Raw genomic sequence first — 11369 nt, forward strand, 5'->3', positions numbered from 1 at the left:
CTCAAACACAAGTCCAAAATATTTCTATTATATCAAATTGAAAAACAAATTATTATATTGTCGTCAAACACAAGATCTAAGGTAAAATTCTAGATAGAACCAAATAATGGAATGACATGTTGAGAAAACCCCTTGAATTCTTCCGGTGGATTATTTGAAATTTCTTGCTAAATGTTAATTTCAAAATATTATTGCATAATCATCTATGATGGTATGGATTCATATTATAATGAAATATGATGCAATGAATCCCATTTTTTAATGCTCAATATGTTTTTAATAAGTAGTTAATGTGTAATATGCCCAATATGACATACTATAATTCCTAAATTTAAAAAACAAATATATAAAAAAAAAAAAACCACAAATACATTTCTCTTATAACTTTTCCAATTTAACAAACCTATCCGTTCTCTTTCCACCCATTGTAATAATTGCTTGCTGGTTTATTAAATCAAATGAGACATTAAACGATTCATGGTAAAGGCGTCAGGCGTTACATGTTTGTCAGCTAATTTCGGTATTCAAACGCATAATTCAGATGCATAATTCAAACGTCTTATCCCAACGAAAATAATCATATGATCCCACACCAACCTACACGGCACAGTGCGATTATTATTCTTATTGTTATATATCACTGCTTCAGTTGCCTCCAAGGAGCTTTCTGATCTGCTCCACCTCCTGTGAACTGATGGCGAATGACTTGGCCAGCACTTCCTGGGGAACGGCGGGACTGGAAGCGAAAGTGGCCAACGGGATGTTAAGAATACCCGGATTTTGACTATTGAGTGCGTTGATCGTAATTGCGGGCTTCTCTCCAATGTTTTGAACGAAGTGCAGTGTTCCCTTGGGGAACACAAACACATCGCCAGCTTCCAGATTATGAGAGAAGAGTTTGTTGGTATCTGAACCTACGAAACCAACGGAGAGTTTCCCTTCCATTACGTACAGTACTTCACTGGCTCTGGGATGGATATGAGGAGGTACTACCCCTCCCACAGCCATGTCTATGCGAGCCATGAGTATTCCGAGCGTGTTGAGGCCTGGCATGTTCTGTGTATTAGCCGCAACGATGCTGGCTCCCAGTGGATTGGCTGATGTGTTCCCTGGCGTGCGCAGAGCCGATGTCATGAAGTGTTTAGGAGAAGCTTCATTGGGTTTAAGGCAAGGCAACCCGTTCATAAAAACAGAAGACTTGGCGTCAGCCACACAGAAATCCTGCAACGCATCTGGATCTCCATTGATGCTCTCCGTTGCCATCAGAAAAACTACGAGGAAGAGGAGGGGGAAGCAAGAGGGGATATTGAGGGCCATTGCAACGATTCTAACGATCGTTTGGTAATGCTGCACGAAATGGAATGACATCTATTGCGTGAGTAGGGAATTTATAGAGATAGATACGTGCACATGAAATGAAAGTTTAATCATCGTCCAAATATTCAAACTTTCAGTCTCAATTCCGCACGTAAATTATTCATCTTAGCCGTGGAACTATCCAGACATTCAGTACGCACGTAAATTATTAAAAGTCTGATAACGAGGGCTCTGCACTCAATTAATTCAGTGTTGATCCTTCTCCTCCTTCTCCTTCGAAACCGCACTCTGCTATTATTATTCCTCTCTTTCTTTACTTTATTCTTTTCTTCATATTGTTGAAACTTGAAAGTCCGAGGTGGGACAGACAGATTTACATGTGAAGGAAGGAAGGAAGGCATCTAATTCTTTTTGACCTTTACGTCTTCATCCTTCAATGGCCATCGATCACTGGTTCGATGCTCATACCTTCGTTTATCTTTTTCCTTTCAGTGAATAGAAATGCAAAAGATAGAATTCCGTTAGCGGAACCATCTCGAAACAGGAATTCTTTTTGGAATACAAAAAGGGTCAAAATTAGCATCATCTGAAATCAAGTTCTATCATTTGAATTCCATATCATTTTAATGGTTTGAGTTGATCAAAAGAACGCTTTTTCTTTTTCTTAATCATATATTTTTAATAATTTGATTAAATTCTTGGGTCCGCATATTCCGTCACCAGAATCTTCAAAAAGTAGCATTATAGACAACCCCCTTCTTCTTTGGAGTTGTCTATAACGCGACTTTTTGAAAGCCTTTTCGGCGGATTTTTCCGGTCGAAATCCGGCAGGAATTATTGGAATCGCAAGTTTGATAGCTAGTTTCTGCACAATGAAAGTGTCCCAGGGGTTTTTCAGGGTGGTGAATCCAAATATGCAGTTAAAAAACCATTTTAACTGCAAGAAATCAAGATTTGACCTCAATTTCTTCGCCGGATTCCGTCACCGGAATCTTCAAAAAGTCGCATTATAGACAACCCTGCTATAAAAGCCATCCGGTTCCTTACCGGTTACAAGGCATGCGGGTCCTTGAGATAAATGCAGTGTCCACCAGCGTGCATCTTTTCATTATTTTGCAGGTCATAGATGAGATTGTTATGCACGTACTGCTGGGTCTGCATGTCAATTAAAACTTTTTAATGAATTGTGTGTGAGACACACGAAATGTTTAAAGATGACTTTTTGCTTGCACGGGTTTGGGTGGGATATATAGGGAATAGCGTGTTCCGGGTTTATGCATATTGGTAGGCTGTTCCAGTTCCAGGTCCATCCTCGCCATTGATCCAGAAGCATCAGTAACGTAGGCAAGGGCATATGTAGCAGTTGGTTCTACAGTTGGTTCTGTCGGTGAAGCAGATGAGTAAGAAGCATCGGTAGAGGGCAGAGTCCAAACGCACAGTACAGTAAGACACGAGCCCTGTCTAATCACAGTACAGTAAGACACGAGCCCTGTCTAATCTTTATCCTTTTGCGGGCCCATGTATGAAGGAAAGCATTTTCTTTTCCTTTCTTGTGCATTTGATTCAATTTAATTTAAAGATGCCCAACAAAACTTAGGTAAATATTGATTTTATGGTGAACCAAAAGGATTGGATAGTCGGTTGTTACAATATTTCGCTATTTCAATTGCATGACCCTCATATGCGAGTTTTGATTGACGGGCTCTGTTTTCAAAAAGACGGTAACGTCGAGATGAACCGATGATTAGAGTGTCTCGCCTGATTAATTGTCGACGAAATTCATGCTTAATCTCAAATGAAAGAAGCACCTTTTTAGGGGCACAAAAACAAGTTATCAATATGAAAACCAGTTAAACAAGGAGGCCTGCGATGCAGCAAGTCCCTGTCGCCAGATTTACGTATTTTATTAGAAAGGCCGTATGCCCCAAAGCTGGGGTATTTTGATCTGATATAAAGGTGTTCGCTTGCAGCGTTTCCAACAGAACCTATTACGCTATCGTCATGTGGCCTTGGCACAGGTATATAAAAGTGCTCGTACCTTCTCAGCCTACCCGGAAATTAAGCCCCTATATTTTTTATTCTGGAAAATTTTCTTCTTTTACACCTAATATTCGGCTCTTGCCAAGAGTACATGGAGTCCGTAATTGTATAATGTTTTATTTCTTATATAAGGTGGATTCATGACATGGACTTTGTCCATCTATAAGACATTATGTCAGTGGCCAGGAATCGTGATCATACTCTTACATGCATAGTCGAATATTTTAGTGATAACTTTTTTATGTAACATGCAAAAGCAGCTAGACTAGCCTCATAAGATATCATTCTTTTGACATGCATGGCTCCTTTTATGTAACATGCAAACGCAGCTAGACTAGACTTATAGGATATCATTCTTTTGACATGCATGGTGTAGAAAACATTGAATCTTTGACTATGATATTTAGGAGCATTGTCCCCTAACTGGTTTTGCATGTATCCACATATCATGTTATTAGTTATTTTACACTTTAATTTATATATGACCATCCCATAGAGTTAATTTCTTAATAACATTACTGAAATCATTGACATAACACCCTACCATTATCGTACTAATGCTAACATTTTTCTTATGTAAAATGGTCACATGTAAATTCTAGTAAAGTAAAAATGGCTCCATGGCCCAGGTAATACAACTACTAACTAAGTCCCCAGAAAGCAATAAAAATCATATGCATTTAATTCAAACTCAACTCCTAAAAACATAAGCACACATAAGTCCACTTATGTATAGTTACCACAAGTAACTCATTTAATTATTCTCATGCTTACACAGATACACATATAAGCTAACACTTTAACCACACAAACATGTCAAGAGTAACCATTCACCATTTTTCATGCAATTAACCATAATGGTGGAGAACATCAGTAAATCTACTCATGTATAAGCATACCATACAATTCATTTAGTCCTTCTTATGGCGAGGAAATTTGAGCAAACCTTCTCTTAGACAACTGGAATTATAATAGAGAGGGGAAGAAAACAGCATACAGACATTCCATGCATCATGAAACCAACTAAAACATCACTTGGAGAGCAGAGAACCACCACCCAACCATGAATCACCTCTGATTCTCCCCAAGTTGAGGTTCTTGCCATGGATCAACTGCCTCCAATTGATCTATGCAATGGGTATTTAATACCCTCTTTCATGATTTAGTTTCCATTAGTGGCGTCTCGCTTTTATGGATTTCTCCATTTTCCTAGGTCTTTTTTGGAAAAGCTCGCCTTTATATCCCACGAGGCTTTTCCTCATAAAAGCTTGCCTTTATCTCCCACAAAGCTTTTATGTTTTCTTCCTTGATGGATATTTATCTCCAATCCATCCAAGATTATTTAGAATCACATCTAGAAGCTTTATCATAAAAGATTATCCCTATCCCATTCCTCAATGAGATTTGGCAAGAATCTCATCTCTTGTTGTCTCGCTTTTCCAAGTGATTTATTTATTAATTTATTTAATAACATATTTGTTTTCCAATATTACATATCACACCTAGCTTTTTCTCATCATAGGTTTACATAGTCTAACACACAAGGGAGGGCTGTTACACTCGCTATAGCATTTCCAACCAAAGCTATTAAGCCATTGCCATGTGACTAAAGCTCGTTAAAAAGCCAGTAGTCGCATATGAATATTCATAGCTTATTCCTGCTATTCGCATAGATATATAGAAGCATGAAAATAAGGACAATAAAAGTCAAAGAGGCACATTAATAAGAGTTGCATGAGAGCCTCGTTGTTCCCCAATCGTTGCAGTGATGGATGTGTTTCCAGGCTTATGCTTCGGTTCTTCGATACGAGAGGTTTACAAAAGTCCCAAGTATAGCCAATGCATTATATATCCTAGATAGTGAGCATAATTCTTATGTGCCAGTGCCGGCACAAGCCATTAAATGAGTTAGCCAAACCCCGAGTTGTCCCATTAGTACTTCGATTGCCCAATCAAGAAATTGAATCAGTTGCTTCTGCTTGTTTGGTAAGCTATTAACTCACTAGCATTCGTGGGGAAGGTAATATTACATCGCTATGAAAGGATGTTCTTTCACTTCACGAATCTGATTTGTTTGGTAAGAAAACTAGTGATGCTAACAAATGGTGACTTGCACTACGACCCAAGTGGAGTAGCGGCTGCTGTTGATTCAGTTGCCATCATTATTGCTTTATCTGCCATAATTTTGAAAACAAAAATATTGCCAAAATTCGTGACCTATATATTGCTTCTATATATTTCTTCTTCGCTTATGCTCAGGGGACACAACGGTACGGACAAAAACCTTAACCTTCTTAAATTATGAATTGTGCATGAAATATGTTAACACAGTTTCTTAAAGCTAACACAATTTCTTAAATTTCGAGAAGATGACATGCGTTTGTTCGTTGCGATGGGAAAAAGTAAGAAAGACATGATAGAGCTTACATCTCATGGTCGCCACTTGTGGCTTCTCCTTCCCTTACCCTTAGAATTTGAAGATATACTTTCATCGTGTACTTATACAATTTTCTTAATGCAAAATCAAGGATGAAAACACCATGTTTCCTTCAAGTGAACCGTCAAGGCGGAGGAAAAAGCCTCAACAACTCCACTTGGTTCGATTCTTGGTTTGATCCCAGCGCCCCTTGGTTCGATTCCTGCGGACTGCAAACTCAATGCTAAATCTAGACAATTCCCATAATGGCTTCCGGTTTGGAACCCCTTTTCTACATAATAAGGCACTTTTTAGTTTTTTGAACTAGAGCCGAGGCGATTGATCCTGTTTTCTTCCCATGCTCGCTACATGGACCAAGAGGGAACAACAATGGAATAGATGCTTGCTCACATTAAGATATGTTGCGTAGAGTACATAGTATCTGATGGAGATGGATGTTGTTAGGGTCCAACACTAACTCCCTTATTTATGTAATAGGGTTGAGTCATAGTTATAGTTAGTTAAAGAGTCAATAAAGCCCATATTAATAATTGTAAGTGGTTGACCCTCAATTAAAGAAAGGAACCATAGTTAGTTGCAAATGGGCCATGGTATTAGATAGATGGTATTAATAGAAACATGGCACTGACCCATGGTATTGCATGTATGAATCATATATAAAGGATAGCGACTCCCCATTGAGGACCGTGGTGTCTTATTCTATAATCAAGCCCTGCTCTATTGGAGGTTGCCCCCTTGAAGAGGCAATTGAACATTGCTTTCATCTCTAAATAATAAAATACATGTTGTTATTTCTCATTTTGTTATGTGTTCCGTGTTGTATTTCTTCGCATATTTGGTATTCTTGCATCTTCTCGCAGGACAAGAGCATAACAATTGGTATCAGAGCTCTTTCTAGGGCTGGTGGTATCTCCATTTGTAGCAAAACTTTTTTTTTCTAGAGACGTGTTCCGACGTCTTTAAACCACTGGATCTGTCGTTGAGCGCATAAACCTGTGGATTTGGGGAGGCACACATGCAGAAAATACAAGAGGTGGTCACGCTTGTTGGACTCCCTTGTAACCCTTGTGGGTAACCCGTCGAGTAGTAGCACATTAGACACAACTACGCACGGAATATCTTCCATGTACCCTTTGGGTATATCAGAGGACCCCTAGGCTCATCTAAAACCTTGTCGTAGATAAAACGTCGGCCATCTTCCTGCTACAATACACCGAGAATAGCACTCGGGGAGATTACTCGTGTGTACAATAGGGTAGTCAGGTAGTACGGCTAAGGGTACTATTGATCCTCCTTAGTTAGTGCCCTGAAATATTGGGTCAAGTACTACTATTGGACCCTTATGTATATTGCGATCTGTAGCACCTGACACTCCTTAAGACCATAGTTCCCTTGTCTCTTTGGAGATCAACCATCATCTTCTTTGCCAGATCAGATCTAGCAGGCTGGGTTCTGCGCTGCCGCAACAATTAGATCCACCAGAATACCATTCAGATCTAGCAAGTTGGGTTTTGCACTGCCACAACAATCAGATCCACCAGAATATCATTCAGCTCTAGCAGCGGGGGTTCGGTCGCTGTCGCATTCCTACTCACACTCTACAGTTGAGGGTTTCGCGGACAGATCTGACCATTTGTGCAGGGAGGCTTATGGCTCTTATACCTTGGGGTGATTCTCGCAGGACATTGGGCAGGATTAACTTTTCTAGGAATTGGCTACTGTCGTATTGATAATCGAGAAGTAAACCTCCTTTTGAAGTTATAAAAAATAAAAATAAAGAAAAAATAAAAATAAAAAAATCTGAGGCCCTCCCGGGAGGCTTATAGGAGACTTAGCCCATAAGAATCAGGACGACAGGCTAAGCGAGGTGGTACCATTCACTTGTCAGCTTCAATTTTCGGGCAGTCCCAAATTTTTTCACAGTGATGACAAGTGAACCAGATCTGTGTAAGGTAGAAACCAAAGCTCAAGCTATGGCCAATGAGAAGATGGAATCCCTTGAAAATAGGTTGGAGGAATTATCAAATCAGATCCAGACATTGAACGACACATTCACAAAGGGCAAGTCGGTGGTACAATTAGAGGCATATGCTTTTAATGAAGACCATGAAGGAGAATCTAGTCATTCTATTCACTTCCATGGAAACCACCAACATTCCCACCCTCGACCACCCAAGTTGGACATGTACAAATTTGATGGCTCTAATCTGGTAATATGGTTATCACAAATGGACCAATATTTCACACTGAATCACATCAGAGATGATGAGACTAAGCTACATGTGGGAGGCCTTTACTTGGACCAAGAAAGATGGCAATGGTGGCAGTGGCATAAAAAATTCTATGCAAGGCCAATTAATTGGCAGGCGTTCTCAAAATCCCTTTGTGAACGCTTTGAATGTGAATCCAATTTTTTGGGTCATCTTACTAAGCTCAAACAGATAGGTATAGTACACGACTATATTACAGCCTTTGAGAAATTAGCCTTCGGCACAGGTGGTTTGGCAAATGAATTCTACTTGGAATGTTTTATTAGTGGTCTCAAAGACGCCATCCAAGCTCACTTCCAGATGCACCAACCACCCACATGGCTGGAAGCTTGAACAACGGTTCGCGAATGGGAACGCGCGTTAGCGGCCCAGTCGCCTCGTCCAAATTTCATAGCCAAGGGACGCCCCACCCAAGCTTCGAGCACTACCCAAACACTTAAGGTTCAAAAGGTGTCACCAGCAGAAATGGCGGAAAGAATAAAGCAAGGATTGTGTTACTACTGTGATGACAAATACTCCCCGGGGCATAAATGCAAGGAACCCAAATTCTTTCAAATTGATGGTACTGATTACAGTTCATCTGAGGAAGCCCCATCCTTTGAGGGACCAGAGGAGGAAGATGAGAACAACCAGTAGGACGATGAGCTCCTAGCTACACCAGAAGAACCAGTTATCTCGCTCCATGCTTTGGCAGGCATTTCTTCTCCCCAAACTCTCAAAATTAGAGGTTTTATTAAACATCGCCCTGTAATAGTCTTGATTGATAGTGGTGATCCAGGAGGATCCATTGATTCAAATTGCACAGATGTTCAAAGTGTCATTGTCAGTGTTCATGGGTATCATTCATTGTCTTCGTCACTTCAGTTTAGTTTCAACAGTGTTGGTTATGATCAGGTTGTTCAGGTAATGTTCATAGTTTTTCATGGCGTTTAGTTGATGTGGTGTTGTACCTGGCTGTCGACTTATGTTCATCTACAGTTCTCCCAAGATTTGTCGACGACATGTGTTTTGTCATTTGAATTTGCAGGTTTGATGTGTCGACATGGGTGTCATCCGTGGCATAGATTCCTCACCTGGGTTGTTGTTGCAAAGACAGTTGGAGTTAATGATGTGCGTGGGTTTTGTCGTTGCAAGTGGTTTTATGTCACATTGTGACGAAAGATTGTAAAAGGGTTTTTAAATTCTACACCTAAACCCTAGTCCTACATCTAAAACCCAAAAAACATAATTCTAGTTCTAAAGATCAAATCCATGCCTTACAAACCATAATCCTATGCTAAAACACTAAACCCTAGCATTAAACCTGTTGGAAATAATACTGAGAGGGGGGGTGAATCAGTATTATCTAGCAATTTACCAAATCTTCCTTATTTGATCTTTTGAAATATTCTTGCATATCAGTACCATAAAACAATGAGCATGAATAAAGAAAATAGACAGTCACACCGAAGAACACAAGATGTAAGGTGGAAACCCAATGCGGGAGAAAAACCACCTGCTGCAATAATGTCTCTATCTTCTTTCAAGAAATTCTTTTTACAATGATTTTGTACTGGTGCAGTCCTTTACCAGCACGCAGGCTGCAACCTGCAAAGAGCTACAACTCTTTCTCGTTTTCCAGACTTCTCCTGGAAGGGAGCTACAACCCCCTACTTCTTTTCATGAAGAATCAAATGATCAACAAGTATACAACAGATACAGTCTACTACAGATATCAGATCAGTTATTACAGAAACAACCCAGAACACCTTATGAACAGAAATATACAGTTAACAGATCATCTTAAGACAGGGACGCATATTTTCTTTCTGTGGCCTGCGACTGGACGCAATATACCTTATGCTGTTCTGCGTGCAGACGCACTGTTCCTTTTTGCTTGTCTGCGACCGACGCACACATCAACACTATCGCGCCGCGTCTTTCGCTTCAGAGACGCACCCAATACCACAGTCGCGCCGCGTCCTTCGCTTCAGAGACGCACCTGATCCTTTACTTTACTGCGTCCCGGCGCACTTTCCCTTCACTGAATCTGCGTCCCTTTAGATATAGAAGATAAGAGGACTTCAGAACCAACCCAAACACTCAGATCCACAGATCTGATCATGCGCCATATAGATCGTAGTCCATTAGAAGATTTACCCTTAAAGATATGGACTAGATCTCACCAAGAGATGATCAACCAAGATGATGCATAATCCAAATGAACTCCTTTGCTTTATATAGGCAAGCTTCTCCCCAAAGCGTGGAACAATACCATGAGCCGACACCATAGAAACACACAACCGTCGGCTAGATACCACACAAGAAACCCCCACGAGCTTTTCTCTACCTTGAAATGTGTGCACTGGGCGGACGCACCTTCTGAACGGCTGGCCAGCGTCCCTGGACGCGGGTTCTGTATGGTATACCTGCGGGGACGCACTTGCTGAACAAATTGCCTGCGTCCTTCTTGATTTACCACCTGAAAGAGTTTTCCATCAAGGACAACACCTGAATCATAATGCCAACAAACTCCCCCTTTGGACTTGATGGCAACCACATAATCTTCAGCTTCATCATTCCACATAATCTTCAGCTTCATCATTCTCCCCCTTTGACATCAAGGGCAAAGGGTATGCTCCCCCTATGCTCATGCTTCTCCAGATCTGTAACCAGAAATCCATCATGAAGGAGACAGAGACATATTGCAGCTTATTTCAAAGATCTCCTACTCCATAATGCCAACAATGCATTATGTGCTCCCCCTGAGCCAATACCATCAATAGGAAGATGATCAATAGTGAGATGATGCATCAACAACCCCCAGCTTTTGCCTGAGGTATTCAAAAGTGTCCCTGGGCAATGGTTTGGTGAAAATATCAGCAACTTGTTCCTTAGAAGGAACATACTCCAACTTGACCTTCTGTTCAAGTACTTGTTCCCGGAGAAAATGGTACTTGATTGGTATGTGCTTGGTTTTTGAATGCATAACCGGATTCTTTGAGATGCTGATTGCACTTGTGTTGTCACATAAGATAGGAATAGGAGGTGTACAAGTGATTTGATAATCCTGCAAAGTCTGCATCATCCAAAGAAGTTGGGTGCAACAAGATGCAGCCGCAACATATTCCGCTTCAGCTGTAGACAAGGCAATTGAACTCTGTTTCTTGCTGAACCAAGATACCAGTCTGGGACCCATAAAGAATGCACCACCACTTGTGCTTTTCCTGTCATCCACGCTTCCGGCCCAATCTGCATCTGTATAAGCATGAAGAGTGAGATCTGTATCTCTAGGATACCATAGGCCATAATTTTGAGTCCCTTGA

At 40.6% G+C, this 11369-nt stretch overlaps 1 pseudogene; it reads right to left on the minus strand.

Moving 5' to 3' along the window:
- Positions 1 to 426: 426 nt before the first annotated feature.
- LOC149185927 (germin-like protein 1-1 pseudogene) lies at positions 427 to 1587 on the minus strand (annotated as a pseudogene).
- Between the last annotated feature and the right edge of the window lie 9782 nt (positions 1588 to 11369).

The sequence above is a fragment of the Pinus tabuliformis genome, chromosome 3_1 (assembly GCF_031772625.1).
Source record: "Pinus tabuliformis cultivar Carrire ecotype Pingquan chromosome 3_1, CPIR1, whole genome shotgun sequence".
NCBI classification, from domain to species: Eukaryota; Viridiplantae; Streptophyta; class Pinopsida; order Pinales; family Pinaceae; genus Pinus; species Pinus tabuliformis.